The sequence below is a fragment of the Thunnus maccoyii genome, chromosome 22, assembly GCF_910596095.1.
Source record: "Thunnus maccoyii chromosome 22, fThuMac1.1, whole genome shotgun sequence".
Taxonomy (NCBI): Eukaryota; Metazoa; Chordata; class Actinopteri; order Scombriformes; family Scombridae; genus Thunnus; species Thunnus maccoyii.
The window spans coordinates 8,705,513-8,725,893 of record NC_056554.1 but is presented as its reverse complement, the minus strand read 5'-3'; the positions used below and the strand labels follow the sequence as shown (position 1 = coordinate 8,725,893).

The 20,381-nt window shown below is 39.4% G+C and overlaps 1 protein-coding gene across 4 annotated transcripts in view; it reads right to left on the bottom strand.

Moving 5' to 3' along the window:
* Positions 1–20,381, bottom strand: part of LOC121889179 (pyruvate carboxylase, mitochondrial-like) — a 298,909-nt gene that overhangs the window by 122,062 nt on the left and 156,466 nt on the right. The window lies entirely within an intron of this gene.

Below are 20,381 nucleotides of genomic sequence, written 5' to 3'. Positions count from 1 at the left end.
GACTGAACGTAGCCAATTAAACTGCTAAAAATATAAATGAGCAGATGAAAAGGACAAAACTTAAGTGGAAAACATGAACTAGCAAACCAAAACATACATTCATGTATCCGTCTTCTTTATCCCCGTCACAATGGCAACAGGCAAAGCAAGGTAGCCGTGTCATTGAGCTCCTCCTGGGGGATCCTGAGACCTACCCTGGCTAGATTTCAAATGTAATCCCACCAGGGTGTTCTGGGTTTACCTCTGGTTGTCCTCCCAGTTTGACGTGCCCAGTATTCCTCCACGAGGAGGCGTCTGGGAGTGGTTGAATGCTGCACGGAGCTGCAGACTGGGTTGTTCATTATCAATCAGAATAGCAGTACTAACAACACTTTCACATAAAAGAGTAATTTTATTTCAAATCCAAAAGATTTGCATATGGAAAATAAAGCCACGCATCAGACAGGAAGGCTAAAAGAGACAGAGAGAAGTGAGAAAGCCAGACAGACCTGTTTTTTAATGCCCTTCATCTTATTCCGAGTTTTCATCTACCTCTCCTCTTGCATGTTTTCATTTTCTATTTAGCTATTTGCAGACGCTGCTAAATGCCCAAGATGGAAGGAGTGTGTGAAAGACCTGCAGAGAAGGAGGGAAATATGAGACTGCTGACACACCTAAAGATGGATAAATAGATGATGATGAGCAAGGGAAAGAGGAGAGAAATAAGCGAAGGGGGAGGTCATTGTGTTTATCTTTCAGCGTGTGCTGGTGTGCATATGCCTGTGTGTGCCTCTGCGTATATCCATGGCTTGTTTCCAAATGTGTGCGTGTGTGAGAGAGAGACAAACACAATGTGGTCAGAGTGTGTGCAGTGGTGTTATTTTTGTCACAGTACTCGCCGCAATTTATTAACAGGCAGATAAATGATGCTTTAACCACAGAGGGAACAACTGGGACTGGATGAATGGTGTTTGTGTGCATGTGTGTGTGTGTGTGTGTAAAGGGTTAATATGCTCTCTTGCCTCTCGAGCTTAAAACGTCAGACATTGCCAGAGTGATAGACAGTGTCCTAATTTAAGACCATCGACGGGGACACCAGAGGAAATAAAGGAGAGAAAAGAGAGAAGACGAACTGTGTGTGAGTGGACATCAGGTTAGAGGGCAATATGGTTTGAAGATCATAGGTGCCCACATTAAAAGCAGGGCTGAATCTGTGCTACAGTCACCTTTGAGAAACGAGTGTGCGAGTGTGTGCGCGCGCGTGTGTGTGTACGTGTACTAATGTGTGACGGGCAAGAACAACACAACGAAATGCCTCCTGCTGCTTTCTTCGCCAAAGGCAAAACCCTGGCCTAATTTGTCTAATTAAAAAAATGCTGAGTAACGCTGAAACTCACATCCACACACACACACACTCACCTTTTTCATATTTTAACAAGTGCACACACACACAGACACAGACACACACACACACTGCTTTTCTACACACCACAAGATAACCTTATGGCAGTGGGATTGGCATGTTTCTCCATGCACGTGTGTGTGTGTGTGCATGTGTGTCTTGAAAGGCTGTGTCTGCCTGTAGCCAAACGTCCTCTGACATTTGCAGTTATGATCAAGGTATGATGCATTTCCCTGCAGTGTGCTGAGTAACTGCTGACTTTGAATGCATCGGACCTCAGCACTTTCTGCGATAGAAACCAGTTGGGCCAGTTCTGCAACATGCTGAACTGTGCCATGAAAGAAACTGTATATCTGCACAGCCAAAGGTACCAAAAATGTCACGTCAAATAATGACTACCAACCAACAGAGTTTTTTATTAGCAACTCTTTTCATACAGACCTGTAAGCAGTAACAAAGAGTTTAACACGGCTGAATAGAGCATAGCTCTCAGAGATAATCCCAAGGTTCAACCTTCTATATGCTGGCCAAGGCTCAAACTGATTTAATAAGTGCAGACACTCTAACTTACAGGGACAACTCCTCTGAGAAGAGGTACTTGTGGTGATACTGTAAAGGAAATGATCAGACACTAAAACCCACATTTGTATGGATTAAAGGACATATGTAATCAATGGCATGCAACTTAAGTTCTCATGTTTAATGCTCTGATGTTCCACATGGTTGACTATTCAGTTCATCAACACCTGCATATTGTTGTGAACAACAGGTTCAAAACTAATGTCAGGGTAAATTAAACTGCCCAAACACTCGCTTATATTTCTCTGGCTAACCTACATCCCTTTATATCAATGTAGTAGCTTTAGGTGAAATTGTTATGTATTGAATATGAAGTACTATGACAGTGTGAGACAGTTTAAGTCAAAGCAACAAATATATACAACAATAAAGCTTTATTTTTAGTCAAAATGCTAAAAGTAAGCATGTTACAGGGAAAAAACCTGTTCTATAACAGACTCCAGATAATACATGACAGTCCTTTTACCATATGTGAATATCACCTGGTTACGAGTAAACTGTCACTGTGCCATTTCATTCTGTCATGTTGAAATTGGGGAAACATGGCAGAAAACCTTTACATGACAGTAGATTTAGAGATTCAATTTTCAGATTTTTGCCTGTATGATGAAATGCTGTTTCATCATTTTTATACCCTCTTGTCTTTGGAGCTGACAGATCTGATTTTCTGTGTCCTTGTAGGAGCTAATGAACCATCATATATCGCTGTTGTTTGTTTTTTTTATATTCTGTCTGTAATGCAGTGCCGTCACTAGTTGCAATTTTGATAGCAATCTTCAAATTAACATCCTACCCTGAACATTTAACATAAAGAATCCATAACCATCCTGACACTGACCGCTGTTCCTGTCTAGTATTTAATTATTTTTTCTGTTTGCAATTATGGTTAACAAGACTTGGAGTAAATGAAGCTTGAATGATGACTACAGATTGTCAGGAGAGCTAATGATGAGGGTTGATGGCTACAAAATGCTCATATTGAGCACGAACAGTAAATACTGTCAATCAAAGTGAAATATCACCTTCTAGAGGCATTTTGAAGTATAGACATAAAAAACGGTGTTTCTCCCCCTCAACGCCACTTCTTGATCATATGTTGTCACTAATTCTTGAATTGAACATGTCAGTATTTCATAGTGTCACTCCTCAGCAACATATGGAGGGGATGACAGAAAAATAGAGACAGAAAAGAGGATAGAAAGATGAGGAGATAAAAGTAGAGAGATAGCTCAGGAGAGGTGGATAAAGAGATTGATTGAAGATAGAAGAGCAGAGAGAGGGAGGAGAAATGGGAGTTGCAGCAAAGGGGGAAAATCGACCAAGAAAGTGAGGAGGAGAAACTAAACTACTACAGCAACAGAGGGAAGGAAAATAATCATTTGCATGCCCATCATGATACGGGGGACTAGCTTTTTCTTGATCAGTTTGATCAGTTTTTTTTTAACTAGATATACTGAAAGATACTGGACAGGAAGCAAGCTTCTGATCGGTATAAAACTGACGACTTGAGACGGAGGTGATAACAGTCTCGGCTACAGTGTGATGTGTTTGATTACTCCGAGGTAGCCGAGTTAATTTGATAATGACATGCTACACAGAGCACCTTTAAGGAACAGATGTGAGAATAGATGGAAGAGAAAGAGATGACAGAAGTGAAAGAGACAAAGAGAGAAGACAAAGGAGGAGAAACAATGTTCATCTTGGAGAGGTGCTAAAATGATAGAAGATTCAGCTTTGTGCAAGGGCTTTACCTTCATGCATCATTTCCATTCTTTTTTTCTCTGCAACCTCTCTCTGCCTCCCTCTCACACTGTCTTTCCACAATCTTTAATTTAGCCCTCTATCTAATTTGTGCTCTCCTTCACCTCCAATGACTTCTCATTCAGTCCTTTGTTCACTGCATTCTCTCCTAATCTCCACTTCTCTCCGACCTCCCCTGCTCTCTCGTGCCCCTTTGTTCGTATCTTTTATTGTTGTGGTGGTTCTCTCCAGCCGTCTTTCACTCATTTTATTCCGCTCTCCTGACTGTAAGAAAATATTCTTTGCCTTTCTGTATCGGCTTCCCTTGAAGAACGTTAACCTTCTTTTCTATCTCCTTATGTCCTTTCCTCCTTTTAACTCCTTTTTCCATATAATTTTAATATGCTTCTTGCCGTCACTCCCGTTTTCACTTTTGGCTACCATATCAGTGCCCCCACCCACCCACTCACACACTTTAATATTAAAATTCTTCTCTCTACTTTTATTATTGCACTCAAATATGCTTTGGCATTTCATCTTTGCCCCACTGTCCTTGTCCCTCTCCATTTTATTCTTTTGGGCAATGTTCTCCGTATTTTCCAAGTTTTACGTCCATTTCTCAACAGTTGCATTAGCTAAAGTTTTTGCACTGACTCCCCGGTGCCTCTTTGGTTTGACTATCTACATGAATACACGTATATAAATGTGAGGCAATGCTTACATGCACTAAAAAAGTTGTACATTTAAGTGAGGCCTTTTTAGTGAATTAGTGCATGTTCATCCCGAGATCTGAAAGCCTTAAAATATATGTAAAATGTTCTGATTTTAATGCAAAGCAATACTAACAATGAGATCTCTTTCATTCAGCTGCTCTCTCCTTCCCCTCCATCCTAATTCCTTTACTGTCGTTCCAACGTATTTTTCTCTCTTCTCCCTCTTCAGCCTACTCCTTCATTCAGAGTAAGAGAACATTTTATCAAGAGACATTGATTACCACTCTTCTTTTACTGTCACCTCGGTGACTATCCTTCCTTCTTATCCTCTTTCTCTCTTTGTGTACATTTCTAATCTTCAAAGATTCTGCTGCTATCTTTTGAAGTCATTATATAAAAAAAATGGGCCCTTTAAGCCACCATTGAGAAAAACAGACACTCAGGAACAGAACATACATGTTTGCTGGGTGCCTTTATCCAATGTGCCCTGCACCATTAAGAGTGCACATGTTTTTTATCCAAGTTGGAACAGAAACCCTCCAGCAGTATAAGTGTCACCTTACCCGTTCACCTACCTGCTGAATGGGACACGACTATGGCAGTGTCAGTAAATGTTTTACCAACTGAACTACATGAGGTGACCTGTCTTTCTCACGGCTGAATGGACAGGCTCAGTGGGAGGTGTGGAGTGGTCTACCATTGAAAGAGAATGAAGTGTATTGGTAAGAGGTGGTTACAAAACTTTGGGACCCATTCATGACACATTTGTATGCATAGAGTGAATCTTAAATTGCTGCCACCACTCAAACTAACACGAACAAATCCAATTTTACCTGCATGGACTGATTTTTTTTGGCCACATGGGCAATGGAACAAGCTGAAAACAAAACACTGATATATTATCACCTAACAAAGTTGTTGTGGCGAACATGTTAGCAAATGTTTCTATGTTATGCATCCAGCAGACATGGACCAACATTACTATTCATTTAGAGTTGTGTTTCTGGCTACCTGACAAATCCAAGACCAATATTCACTTTCCTTCCAACTCTGTTTTGGTCTTGCTTCAAACAGTCAGACAACAAACTCCTAAGGGAAATATCTGGCTCTTTAACTGCTACATGCCCTTCTATGTTCACCAGATAGTCACTTACTTTGCTTGTCTGCTGTTTGGTGCTGGCAAGGTGGTGCACAGCATGTTTATCAGAGCTTTTTCACTGAATAAGCTGCCTGGAAATAAAGATGATGAGAGGAGTTTGCAGGGCAGAAAAACAAACCTAACAAAACAATGAGCTATAGTCAAAGAGGCTAAAAAGCTCTGCAGAACTGAGGGAACCTGCAGAGTTGGATGAGAATTCTCTGTGTGGTCGTCCCTATGGGCCATTATGACATAGCTGACCTTGATTGGCTGGAGTTTTAGGATATAATCCACTGCTAGTGGGTCAGTTTTGAGTAGCGCCCTTTCCAAGTATAGATTCAATTCAAAGAACTCTTCAATTTTAATGTTGGTAAGTGAGTCTCCCTTCTAAAATCTTAATACACTTGACAGCCAACACATTTTGGTCTCTTTTGAACTTCCACACAAGTCCATTGCTTTGTATAGAATTAAACTCCCAAAAGCTTTTCAGTTCTGCAGGTCTGACACTCTACTGCTCAAGCTTGAAACTCTCTTGTCATCATCATTGTAATTACTACCACCATTGTTATCTTTTGTTTTTTCTATCAAGGTTTAGTTCCCACAATGTCTTACAGATAATTTGGTAATGTCATTCACGACTGAGTCCTCATTTAGGATTGTTTAGGACACTTTAGCCTATTGTGCAGCAAATCGTCCTGAACAGGCATACAATTTAAGATCAGATTTTCATTAGTATAATATAAATAAAATCATGAAGGTGCTGTCAGATCATTCATTTCTTACATAAAGCGTAGAGCAAGTCAGACATTTTTGACCTGGATCCTATTTTCCATCATATGACCTTGATTCTAGTCTACGTTGCTTCCTGACAGAGCTACTCGCATCTTGCCAGTCCTCTCCTCTCGGTTACTCTCTACTACCTTCAACCTCTCTCCATCTTGCCGTTTATCCAATTTCCATCCTTTTCCTCAATATACTCTCTCAGTACTGGCTTCTCAATGGTCCTATGATTGTTTGCAGTCGTTTCCTCTCCTTCCTTTTCTCGATCTCTTTCACCTCTGCCAACTAACTTCATCTAACTTGTGTCTTCTCTTGCAACCGAGGGAGCACATCACTTCGCTGACAGCTTCTCTTACAAAAAACCTGAGCGAGTTGCATCCTCTGCTCATGTTTTTTCTCCTCACCCCTCCACCTCTCTAGTTTCTTTCATTCATACCATCTCCTTCCAGTAAGCTCCATTTTTTTTACTTTTATTCCTGACATCTCCCCTTCTCTAATATTTTGTCCCAGATGAGATTTTGCCTTTTCCTTCCTTTTTCTTACTTCGCCACAGGACCTCTTCTGCTCATCATTACCTCTCTCAACATCCCGCCCACTGCCCATCTCTTCTTCACTTTTTTACCCTAGAACAAGAAATGAAAAGGGAACTTCCTGCCCTCTTCATCATTTTTCACTCCTCATTCTCTCTTTTTGGTCTTCTGTGTGGCGATGCTACCACCTACTCCTCTGAGCCCTCATCTCTGCAGGCTCCCTTCAGTCTCCTGATCAGAAGGAGGGAGCGAAATCTTGTAACCCTTCTCATCTTGTGACGTTGTGTGGTTTCCTTTCTGAGAGGGTGACGGTAGGAGACCTTGGTGTGTGCACATGTGCGTGAGAGACAGTGAACCGAGAAAGAGATAGATACAGTGGGGTGTCGTCTTTTAGGCTTTCTTGCTGAGCGCAAGCAATGGGGGAGGCAAGCGGAGGGAGAAAGGAAGGAAAGCAAAAGAGAGAAGAACAGAGCATGTAGGAGAAAGGTAGATGTCAAATGGGAAAAAAGCAGAAAAGACGAAAGGAACACAGACATCCACAACTACTCGCTGATTTGGGTAACTGTAATAAAATGATTGTTATTAGATCCTCAGAATTTTTACTGTTTGTCTCTGACACCATTTCCATAAAACAGCAACATTTAACACAGCTTGCTAAATTACTGTTACAAACATGCGTGCTTACTCTGAGCTCTGCTAATGAAGTGAATTATATACAAAAACTGAAGGTACCCCATGCACAGCAGTGCTTCTCTCCTGGGTGCCAGCTGGTGCAAGGTAAACCACAGTAAACCAAAAAACGATATTCCAGCGCACACCAGGATACTAGGATTGACTAGGATTGAATTATTTTGTTAATAGATTACATTAAAAACAAAAGGAGTGAATTACACATTTTGCATGTTGCTTCATCAGATTTGCTACTGAATTATATACAAGTACATTTGCCTTTTGTGGCTGCTCAATTAGGGAGGCTAAAACCCCACAAATCCGCTCCCATCTTTGAGCAAACACCATTTACCAACACTAAAAACCTAAGAGAATTGTATGTAAATTTCCCAAATACCTCTACCCAATTAGTGATCCTAACAGCCACATTAATCTTTCAACAAATCTCTAAATGATAGAACACTTTCCTTTTTCCTTGTGGAGGGAGCAAAGGATTGTCACACTCCAGGATTTAGCTCCAAAATGCAATATAACAGCAATTATGTTCCAACTGTTGGTCTACAACTTTGCCCGTGGCCTTGCTTCTTATGATTATAGAACAACTGGGACCCAAACTGAGATATGAGTCCCAACCAGTCACCGAGGTTCCCCAAGACATACAAAACAGACACTGTAAAGAGCAAATTTGTTTTCGAGAACTCAGCTTCAGAAACAGCTTTAAAGCCACTGGGAATCTCAGCTGAGCTATAATTGGGAATAACTGCTGGGAGAAAGTCTTGTAGCTTTTCAGTTGACAGCACCGGCTAGTAAGCAATTTAACATTGCTCCTTATCTACTTATGCCTAAAGGCCAAATACTGTAGAAGATTATTACTATGAAACATTCAGAGTGTTTTGCCGCTAGTGGATGTTTCGAACCTTGGTGTTGTTTCCTCGGCAGTGCTAAATGCGGCACTCTTCACTAAGTGGAGGCTACTGAAACTTTAGTTTAAGTTGAAGGGAAAGAGGTACTGTAGCTACAAGGACATGAATTTGTGTATTGTCAGTTTATATTAAGGGAAATACAGTGTTTATTAGCCAAGTGGATGCATGTTTATAATCACCGTGAGTGTGATGTATGAAAAGATTACAGAGAGCTCTGAGATCACGAATTATCAATGTTTTCACCCAACAGAGAACTTCCTCGGGCAAAATAAATTTAGTTGCATTGCTTTTTTTTTGTCAGCGCAAGACCTGTGTTTGGTTGAAACACTTTAAATAGAAACTGAGGGAGATCTTACTCCAGTTTGTGTGGTTCTTTTTTACTGTAAGCTTGTAGATTTCTTTCTTTGGTATCCAGCACCTAGCCCGGTGAGTTGTGGATGTGCACATGACGTATTCTTGCCAAATCCATGAAAAGATTCCATTATGCATGTTGTTTTTTGGTGCAAACCAATAACTTTGAGGTGGTCAAAATAACTGTTTAGTGAACTGGCAACTATAAGATTTAAGTTGAATCTGCCAGTAGAAGGTGAGATTAATTAATTTAACAATGTATTACATCTGTATTGTACACTGAAAAAACTATAAACTTGTAGACAATCTCATTCTCTAGCAAAGCAACTTTGCTGATGTTTGGGGAAAACTTGTCAGAAATAAAGATATATTTTTGGTATCTCTTCCCTTCAAGAGAAAAACAAATGTGTGGAAATTGATTTTCAGGTCTTTTAGGCTGACAAAATAGCCCATCATTCATGTCTCTAGAGGTGAGAGCTGTGTTTATAATATCTGCAGCTATGCCAGATACATATTGTCATCTGTTGCATCTTAAGCCACAGCTTAGATATGGTTGTTAAAGATCAAAGTGCTGTCAAACATCCGCAGCATTGAGACTACAAGGGGAACAGTGAAGCTTTAACAATGCCCCATTGCTTGCCAGCACCAGCACAAAGATACTGAAGAAAATATATTATTTCCATGAAAAATTCTGACTTTAGCTGCATACAGAGATGTCAGACCTTAGGACATTTCTCAGCACCACTCATAGCACTCTTCTCAAAGTTGTACTGTAGTAACACTTGCTACAATAAAACTGTTTGCTATTGTGAGAAAGAAAACTCACTTGGAACTTGTAACTGGTACGCTTTGTTTTTTTAGACAATAAAAAACTATGAGGTCTCCTGCCATGATTGCACAAGAACATATGCCAAATACTGGCTGGTGCTTCTGCAATTAGACTTCACGGACCAAACATATCCATCTGCTACTGTGAAGACTTACCTACTTAAAGGGGACCTATTATGCTTTTCCTTATTTTCAGTCATATATATATATATATATATATAATGTTACAATATTGGATGTTCATATTAAATGTGGCCACAGTGGTAAAATAATGGTGTAAACATATGTAGAAGTGATCCCTGTGAGCAAAAAGCACCAGCTTCAGACTGCTCTGAACATTTGGTTCCCAACGTTTTTTCCTACTTTCAGCCCGAGCCGACGTCATCTCATGATGGACTTCCTTATATGGTCATCTGCTCCACGCAAAGCATGCGAGTTCTCTGCTCCGCTAACATTACAGCGTTTTTCCATTGTTGTGGCACTGGAGCTGGCACGCTGTGAGTGTTTTTCCATTACACAGCACAACAAAGTAAAATAAGTAGTTTACTTGTTGGAGGTGTGCTGGTTGTCTGCAGCTCTTCATCAAACATCATCATCACTTTGGCTGTTTCTTCTTGTACTATTCCTTCCTGGATTATTTTTAACTGAGCCACTGAACAAAGAGCTCCAAATATCTCCATATCTTGTTGTGTCGTCCGTTTTTTTAGTTAACAAAGCTCTGCTAATTCCTTGGGGCACAGGTTTCATTTCCTGTAAATTCTTTGCAATAAAAGTCTCTTGTTATTTAGCGTTTAAAAGCTTTTAATTTGAAGCAGTAAAGCAGGAAATGTTGGGTTTGCATCAGCGGTAACTCGGCAGCCGTACTGAAGGTGGCCAATCAGAACAGAGTTGGCTCATCGGGAGGGGGGCCTTAAAGAGACAGGAGCTAAGACTGCTTGTTAGAGACAGAGGCTGAACTGAGGGGCTGCATAAAGGAATACGATAAATAAAGGGTTTTTTGAACTGTGAATCATACAAAGCTACTCTAGTGGAGTCCCAGAATAAAAATATAGAGTTCGAAATGAGCATAATAGGTCCCCTTTAAGACTGAATTTTGAGAAGTCATTGATCACCATGTGAGCACCAGCCGGCTACAGTTTAGTGATGCCACCTCAAGTCATTTTTACAAAGAAATAATAAATCATGAAGTCATTCTGCAGTGCTCTTATGCATCTTACTTACACTAAGCAGATCCCAACATCATTTCAATCACCAAGGGTTTAGGTCAGTCACCTACATGAACAATAACTGATTAGTCTCTAAAATCTATGCAAGGTTCAGTAAAAGGTGAAGTTTAATCAGTGTCCTATTGTGTGCCATCGCTTGTACAAGATATGAATAATGAAATACTTATTCTGTAACTGAAAACAGATGTCACAGCTTTCTCCAATCTGTGAAATGGGTAACAGTGCTCTATTTGACTACACAATCCTGCACTTCATGTGAAAGATGCTGATAGTTTGAGAGCAAAGACTTCTCTTATCTCTTGTTGTTGCAGAAGATATTTGGTGGATATTTACCTAAAGCATCTTTAATATTCACAAGCTCAGATTTCAAGCGTGTGTCTCCTGAGGGAATTCCTAAACATAACTGTGTTTGTGCCATGTGCGACCAAAGGAACAGCAGAATAAAAGCTGCAGGATTAATTCCACTTCGACTGCTCCCCATGTCACATGCCTCCTACAAACACTCCAGTCAATTTAGATTGTCTGTCATCAGTCAAACATGAAGCCTTTTGCTGAAAGTAAAACAGCAAGATTCAACCCTAGCATGTCACTTGCCTGCTGGTCTACTGCTAGTAATTCCATAATTAATAGTACAATGCACACACACTGTAGTGAACTGTGGGTTATTAAACATCTGCAAGGTTTTTCATTCTACAAAGGACAGCAGCAAGGTCAACACACACATACACATACACACCTCAACTCTGTAACCTTGCAAGTGCTGCTTTACGCCCACAGAACCACTGACCCTGTTCGCTCTGCATGCTTGGGATTTGTTCCTGATGGATTTAAATGCTGGAATTATTGAGTATTATTGAATATAATTGAACCTTCCAACCACACAGATGGCCACTCGAATGCTCAGAGGCAGATGTGCTGTACAAGACTACAATCATTTATAGTGTACACACATACACACACAAAGAACGCAAACGAAAAGGTGCAACATGCAAACCTGTGATGTTCTCACTCACTCAGCTCACATAAGCCACGCACAAGGCAGTGAAAGGTCAGCCAAGATCAACCACCTGCTCCCCTGGCAACACACTCGAAGGTCTGTGGACATTAAAAATCCAAGCCAACCTTAGTGGCTAAAGCTAAAAACATTCCTGATTTTCACATTTAATAAGCGGAGAAACCAATTGAGAATTGAGAAACAGAATAGTGCAGAGATTGAGAAAAAGAAATGAAACCATAAGTCAAATGAATAAAAAGTAAAAATACATAAATAAATAAATAACACCTGGAGAATGCTGCTGAAAAAAAGTGAATGACAGGACAATGAAATGAGATCAGAAGTAAAAGAAAAACAGCACAGCCCTTTATCTGCATGTACACAGTCGCCACTATGGTAGTTCAAGTGTGTTCTAAATAGAATAAACCCCAACAGTATCGCCAACACAGTGCTGCACACCACCCAAAATATCACCGCTTGACCAATTTTATTACACAGTCCACCACTATTCTGGGACGCTCATTGTAGTCTTAAAGTCCTGACTGAACATAATTTTCCCCTTAAAGAGCCTCAAAAGAATGAACAAAAAGAGAAAATTTGTACTGAGGACCTTTAACCATGTCTGCGATATCCTGCCTACACTTACAGATCACACTGCTGGCTTGGCTTTGTACATTGTACTATTCTCTCTTATTTCTATTTCAATGGTTATCATAGTATCAAGTATCCCCGCATTATATTGTTATACTGAGATAGTTGTAGACAGTTGGGCTTGTCAATATTCTCCAGTCCTAATTGCTGTACACTACACTACATTCATTTAACATGTACATGCTGGGTGTAAACGAGGTCGTTGCCCACAATCTTACCCAACAGATATGAACAGAAACATTTAGATACACTACAAAAATGTGGCTTTAAACATGAGACGCCTCTGTGAGACACTTAACAAAAACTATGATGGTAGCTTGAAGTCTTTTATTTCTTTTTATTGACATTTGTCAAACTTTATGGTGGACTTCAATTTTAAAAATAAAAGTCTTTCGAGTATTGGTGTGATGTACTGTAGGTACGTTGTTTAATAAATCAATAGGTTTGCAGAAAGGTGTGCTGTTCAGGGACTAATTTCTATTCATGACATGAATTGAATGTTATAAAATCGTAGTGTGGTTTCATGTGTGTGCAGCATATTTATGCAATAAATGCTGACACGTTTTCCTGACGACTTAACTGCTATTATCAATCAATTGATAAGTGGTCCCCAGTCTTGGTGGAACATTTGGTATTCCATATCACACTGATATGAAAGGTATATTTTTGCTACTCCAGAAGAGAAATGTAGAACAGAGAAACAAGAGCATTTTAACAACAAGCTAAGTTTTAACAAGATAATAACAAGAAGATGAAGTAGAAGATATGAGAGGGAATGAGCAGCAAAGAGAGGAAAGGTAGGCGAGTAAGAAAAGAAGAAAAAAATAGAGTGTGCAATTAACACTCATCTCTTGCCCCCATCCTCATTGTCGCCAATCCCACAATCTCCCTTTTTGCTCACCGGAGTTGAAAGCATCCGTTTTCCTAGCACCAGCACTGAGCATTAAGCTCAAATTCATCATCTACTTAAAATGAGACAAATCCCTTTATACTCTCACAAGAACACACACTCTTGCACACACATGCGGACACAAAGACGAGGAAACGCACACCTTATTACTCAAATCTTTAAGAATTGAAGTGTGGATTCTCTAAACAATCTTCCCTCGCTTTTCTATCGATCTTAACACCATTTATGCGTCCTCTCTTTCACTCCTGCTGTATGTCTCACTCCCTCCATTCAATAACAGGAACCACATTACAGAAGGAAATGCAAACTGCCAATCTTATATTATCACAGAAAAAAACATAGGAAAACGTCGATTTTGCCTTTAGAAAAGCATATCCATGGATCCATCTTTATTTCCTATCAGGACTTTACCACCTGGGATTATCTGACTTTTCTGGGACTGTCATCAAACAGCTGAACACAACAAACATTTATTCTAATTTTTAATGTTTATAGTGAAAGGTGGTTGAGATTGGGAGCCTGTGCCTGATTCTCTTAATTGACAATTAATGAATACAGACATTAGCTGATCCAAACACCTGGCTAAGGGCAATCCATAATTAAACTCATTAGAATTAGAAAAGAGACTTTTGTTCTCAATCAGTCATTAAAGCTGCCAAAACACAAGGCGCTCTCCCAAAGTAATTCCTCTTTCTCTCCATCCCTCCCTCTCCTGAAGTATTTTAAATATTTCACCAACTGTCTTAATGCCACTCTTTCCCTTTGTTTCCCACCATCTTAAACACTTTCTCTTTCTTCATAATCTTGCTTTCCTCCCCAAGTTCTCAACGTCTTCCTTAAACTTTGGTTCTCATTCATTCTTTTTCCCCCTCATCAGTGACTGAATTTGTTTTTTTAAATTACCATCCAAATAGCTCATACCGTGTGCCTGTTTTCCAGAAGTAAACAAACCTTTTTCATCCAATAACTCTTTGAACATCGTCTTTGTTTCTTATGCTGAACTTTTAAAATCCAAAATAGTATTCTGCCAGTCAAAATTTTACTCAGGTGATCCACACATCCTGCAGGGGCTGACACACGGAATAACATGTATCTCATTGTTGCAATCATTTTATCTGAGAGGAAAAGCCTTTGATTTGTTAAAAATATTTAACAGCCCACGGCAATTCTAATCAGCATGAATATTTTTCTAAAGTGTCTACCAAAGGAGTCTTTGTTTATTCAAGCAGAACAGTTGATTCCTAATGAAAATACTTCATCAAGCACACTGTATTTATTTCCCAGACTGCCACACATCTGAATTGAGCGTTGCTTAGGCCAAGAAAAACATTCTGAGGCTTGAAGTCCAGCATAGCAACCGGACTTGGTGATTTAATTAGATCATATCAATCAATTTAGATTATTTTTTCCGGTCTGCTGACAGGATAGCAAAGTTCTTATCCAATTATCTCTGTGAGGATGATTTTAGTTTTTTTGACAGACAGCTATGTGACAGCTTCTGTGGGAAAAAAAAAGCAACACCTAAGACCATTTAGGGAACATTTTCCATTTCATATTTTAGGCATTTTCCTGATGCTCTTATCCAGAACCACTTAAGGGAGAAGGCAGTGGTAGAATAAGCTTCAGTTCCTGGATCACCAACATTACTAGAAAAAGATTTTTAAAAATTTAGCGGCAGCAGAGAGTCCTTTTTTTTTTTTTAAGTTAAGAGCAAATTAGAGTGAGCTGAGGCGGAGGACGTGGAGAGGGAACATGACTCAGCGTAGAGAAGGTGATTTTAGGTAATTCTTGAAGGAATGGGTTTTCAGCTTATAGCTGAGGGATGGGAAATGCCTCTGACTTTCTGACCAGTAGCAAAGTCATTCCACTTTTGGCCTTTTTGGGCTGATTATTTGTTGCCACAGGCTTCCAGTGTGTAAAACCCTTGAAATTCATAATTGTAAATAATCCAATGCCAAAGTCTGTGACACAGTGTCACATTTCCTTCAACATTGCTGCTTCCCTGAGCCTTGGAGGAAAATGCCAACTTTCCAGCAAAAAAAAGTTCTTTGATCAGTGGGCTGTAAATAAAACCACAGCAGACATACTTTAACGTGTAGAATATAGTGTATTACTGAAGATATTCATTGTTGCTAGAGGAAGGTTCCTGATGTTTTTGATGACCACCTTACCTTTCCTGTACCAACATATCAAAACTGAAATCAAACTGTCTACTTGGAAAGGACATGTGCAGGCAGAACTGCCAATAAATTTCTGTTCTATGATACTATTCACTTGTCAAACTTTACATTTTAGAATGTAATTGCATTAAAAACAATAAATGTATGCAGTGTTTTTGTTTGCTCCGGCCAACACTTTCACATTGTAAGCTCAATGAATAATGTAGCCTCAAGCTGTTGCTACCAGGGCTTTAGACCTTTTAGGTTTTTTTTTTCCCTTTCCCTTTTTCCCTCCATATCGATCTCCTAGCAGTCTGGACTTTTTGATGAAATGCCACTCTGAAAGGCTTTTGTCCAAGACAGCTGTAAACATGTCACCTCTGCCGGCCTTCTGGCTCTGTAGGGCCTCAACAAGGCCTTTGTAAATGTCTCAACTGGAGGGCTGTTATGTGCAAGGCTAGTTTTACAAACAAGAACATTACACACTGCTTTAGCTCAAAAATTACGATCACGTGTACCTCAGTGTCGCTTTTCACCTTTTCCTGTCTGACGTGTTTAGCTGCAATAGTGGAGTAGGGTTGGACTGCCCTATAATTTTACCCAAGTGTGTGCATACATGCTTGTATTTCGGTAATTTGGAAGATGAGTGATTGTACTGTGGCATTGAGCTTGGCATTAAAAGGATGGGAGAAAGAAAAACAGAGAGAAAGACAGCAGAAGAGAGGAGGAGGTGGCTGGAGAGGTAAATGAGAGATTTTAGAGAATGCACTGATAAACTGTGCTAAACAGTTAGCAAAGCATACATCATTTAGTCTTACGAGCATAACAGACACTTTCAGACCAACACTGAGAGAGTGAAGGTTTGTAATGGAATTTTAAATTAGCAAGAGCACAGCGAGAGCAGGTATACCTCAGGCTGAGTTTGGGAAAAAAAAAAAGTTTAACATTAAAACTGTCAGAGCTACTGGGTTGCCAGATGTTACAGCGGAAAAAAAGCAAACCCAAGCTGTCAAATAACCAGCAGAACTCAAGAGGAGCAATGATGGCATTTTTAGTGTAAAAAAAAAAAAAAAAAAGTCCTCCAGCTCCACTATTTCTGGTACATTAAAAAAAAAAAGAAAACCCTGCTTTTAATGAGTAAAATTGGCAGCTCTGATGGATTGGATCTGCCTTCAAGCTTTCAACACATTTTCAAGACATTTGAAAAAAAACAGATGCAGTCACAGGTGTAGTCATTGCATTTAACTGCACGTAACAATCAACTACCGCTGCATTTAACACTGCCCTCAAGATGAACTGTTTGGAAAGCATTTCATTCTCTTTTTGAGTGTGACTGGAATAATCAGGCGACTAGCTGGTCGAGAGACATCGAGCTCCGTGTTCCATTATGCCTGTTCAATTAGACTTGAAAATGTCTGAGAAAAGAACGGAGGCCCCTGGGACAAGGACTGTAACACAGATTCATGGCCATCGCAGCTAAAATTGTACTATAAATGACTCAGCCGCTAAGAAGAAATCTTGTGTTCACACTTTGAGCAACAGAATTAACGAGTGACTAGAAAAAACTGAGGAGCTTTTTTCAACATGTCTGTGAAAATTCTCAGTCATACAGGTCATTGTTTTATTCCAGAAGGGCAAAGTGAGGGGTAACTGAACTGGCTTTATGTTCTTGAAGACATTTCGCCTCTAATCCAATGTAAAATTCGGACAGTTGTCGAAGTTTAGTCAGATATCTATGATTCTGTTTTAATGAAAAAATAAGCTTACGGCCATTAAAAGCTTCCCTATTCTCCAAAAACTCTTAACACTAGAACCGCCAGGGGTCTCTATATACATATAACTGCCAACAGGTAAAATTTACCCGTGCTCCTGGCTTCCACATTTCCAACACTAAAAAATGTACTCTGTCATTGAGGCATTGTCTTCACAAAGGAATGTCTAAAGTCATGAAATGAGTTTGTTTAATCATCTCCTGTGTTTTGGTCTTGTTGTGTAATCTAAGTATCTTTAAGAGAACTAATCATTTTCCATGGCTGTCAGTATAAATCATTCTAAAATGACACTGAAAATGGGAATTAGGAGGAGATATTTACATATTTGGGTGGTGTGATAAGTAGCCTGAACATCGCATTGTCGATGTTTCATTGTCAACATCGTGATTAAGGGAACATCACCAAGGAACTTGAGGTAACCATTAAAGCTTTTTTTTATCATTTATAATATCAATTTATAATATCATAACGAAAATATATATTTCTCTTTTGGTGTTCTATTCATGAAAACAGAGTAAGGCCTATAAACAATAAACGTAACAAGGCAAAACAAAAATGAATGAATAATAACTAAAAATAAGTTTTACACACAATGAACTTTTGTGATCAGGCTAAATCATCTTCATTTGAACATGTGATTATACTTAAACACACTTTGAGCAGACATTCAGCACCTTGACTGCATTTTTAATAATAGGGGGAGCTACACAACATTATTTTAGGAAAAGTCAAGACACTGTTGGACATGAATATTTGATTAAAACTTAGCAATTGAAAACCGGCTATCTAGTGTTAAAGGATAAAGGGAATAAACATCTAAAATCCAATGATTGCATTGCAATTGGTAGGGTTGATAAGCACCATTTGTTTAATTTCAATTAACACATTGGACCAGAGTGACCTGAGAGGAAAGGATGAGACTATTGATGTCCACTAGAACATGAATATAACTGTTCAATCCAACAATGTGCATTAATGTAATAAATTAATATCTGTTTGTTGTTCAACCTATATTATGAGAATGATCTTGTTTGAGTGTATATTCGTTGTCTTGTAGGCAGATTGCATTAATTTTTGTGTGTATTTGCGTGCATGTGTGCATGCGGGTGTGTGTGTGTGTGTGTGTGTGTGTGTGTGTGAGGCATTAGAACACATCAATTAATCTTTGTGTGTACCGACCCTTAATTAAAACTCCCACATTTCCCTGAACCCTACTCCTGTGTGCATGTGTGTGGAGGTATCTGTCTGCATTTGTATGCACATCACTGTTGCTGAATCTCAATATTCATGACTATGCATGGGAACTTGCACAACACCACTTCTCATCCTGCAGCCCACATTTAACTGTGGTAAATTTTCACTTTTTAACAAACACGTTCTACTGTGATTTCAGGAGCAGGTAATCACCAGTTTCTGCTGCCTTGGGTATCTGTAGAGGTTCCACTCGCTGGAAAGCGACAGCTTACGTCTAAACTTAATTAATGCAGCATTAACATGCATTCTGCCCTTTGTTGCAGAAACATTTCAAGGGTTACATTTGCATTAATCATTAACAAGAGTCTTCATGAAGCCTGTGGTCATGCCATTCTTGAAAGTTAACTGGTCATTAACTGTTCAATTTATGAAAGTGTTAATGTTCAATCATATTTTCCTTCAAGGCAATATACCAAAGGAGATTAGCACCAGCTATAGCCTGTTCTATCCACATGTTGACTATTTATCTTTTGCTTCGACATGTGCTGCATATCGAATCCTCTGCTGCCTACTCTCAACCCAAGCCCTTAATTGCTCTCTTTGGTTTTCATTTGTTCTTGCTAGCTACACCCACACTTCTGAATTTAGTTGCAATTTCTCATTCTTACTCAGCCACGACTACTTTCCAACATTCAAGGTGTGATTTGGGAAAGTAATTCACCAGCAACAGCCGGAGTAATCGTCCATTGTCCGCCTACACCATCTGTAGCTAAACACAGTAGTTCACCAGTATTTTTCGTGAGCCTATTGCATTTAAATAAACTCAGCCCACATACTGCACCATGACATGTCGCAGTGAACTGAAAGGAAGTGAGCTGCCGATGACCTAAACCTTAGACTCTATGACACATAACCCGTCTCCGTGGGAGAGTACATCACTTATCTAACTAATCAAATTTCACACCTTCGAGCAAGGTCATCACCTTCTCTTCACCCCTCCCTACCCACCGTTGCTTCTACCGCTCACTCTGATCACAAATTAATATTCACACAGATGTCCAGACCAACACTGGGAGGCCAGAGCGTGTGTGTGTGTGTGTTTGTTTTTTTATGTGCATGTGGCTGCGCAGTTACAATAAAAAAGGTAGTGACCGAGTGAAAGAAAAGAATGATAGGAGAGAGGAGATAAAGATGGAAGAAATGAGGATGAGAGAGTAGATGACAATGAGAAAGAGAAAAAAGAAGGCAAATAAAAGGAGAGTGGGCGTTAAAAGAATAGAGTGGAACCAATCAGCCAAAGAGAAAGCTGCTGTAAAAACAACCAGTCCATTTGCTTTGAAGCTGTTTCATGCCCCTGTGTGCCTTTTGTACATACACACTTACCTAGATTTCATCTTTCAATATGATCAAAACACACACACAGAAAAACACACAGGCAAACATTGGTTTTTTTTCCCTAATCTATCCTCTCGGTGCCTCTTATTTCTCCATTTATCTTTCCTATTCTCTGACTTTGCATCTACATGGTTTGATGTGAGTTTGTGCATTCACAGATATTTCAATACCCTGTACTTTTTTTTGCGACTGCTAAGGGAGACTGAGTTTAAAAAAAAAAAAAAAAAGGAAATGTCAGCAATTTAAAAAAAAAAAACCCTACATTTTGCAAAAAAAGGTTTTGTGCTTGGCTGAGGTTGAAAAGTCATGCCTAGACAAAGATAAGTATGATTTAAAAAATATTTTTGGAATAAATTATAATCTGTGGAATCAAAGAAAGGCTACACAGACAGGAGAGGTAAGAAATACCTTTCTTGTATTCACACGACTGACTTAAAAACACCAAATT